This window comes from Myotis davidii, unplaced genomic scaffold, assembly GCF_000327345.1.
Source record: "Myotis davidii unplaced genomic scaffold, ASM32734v1 scaffold255, whole genome shotgun sequence".
Classification (NCBI taxonomy): Eukaryota; Metazoa; Chordata; class Mammalia; order Chiroptera; family Vespertilionidae; genus Myotis; species Myotis davidii.
In genome coordinates this window covers 45,474-45,815 of record NW_006286238.1, presented here as the reverse complement: position 1 = coordinate 45,815, position 342 = coordinate 45,474, and the positions used below count along the sequence as shown (strand labels likewise).

General features: G+C 72.8%; 1 protein-coding gene across 1 annotated transcript in view; it reads left to right on the top strand.

Moving 5' to 3' along the window:
* LOC102766137 (zinc finger protein OZF) overlaps nucleotides 1-342 on the top strand; it is a 19,403-nt gene that overhangs the window by 464 nt on the left and 18,597 nt on the right. The gene's annotated exons all lie outside the window — the stretch shown is intronic.

Here is a 342-nt window from a genome sequence, read left to right as displayed (position 1 = left end):
TCCTGTGGCCCTGGCCCCGCGTCCGAGCCGCGCGGCGCTGGAGGAGGAGGGGAGGGGGGTGACCCCCGGTGTGAGGGGCTGAGGAGCCGCCGGGGGAACAGCACGGGGGCCACCGAGCCGGGAGGATTCCGGAAACCCGGGCCCTGATTTGTGTCTAAAGCAATGGAGGTGCGGCGAGGCGGTGAGGGGGGAGTTTCACTTTCCTGCTCAGGGCAACGGGTCCGTGGGTGGTTGTGAGCAAAAGAGGGGCCTTGAGCCCCGAGGGAGGCGGGCCTCACCCGGCTCGGGGCGGGGCCATGGCCCTGAGCAGCCGGAGCCCCTGGGTCCTGGGGGGGGGGCCCG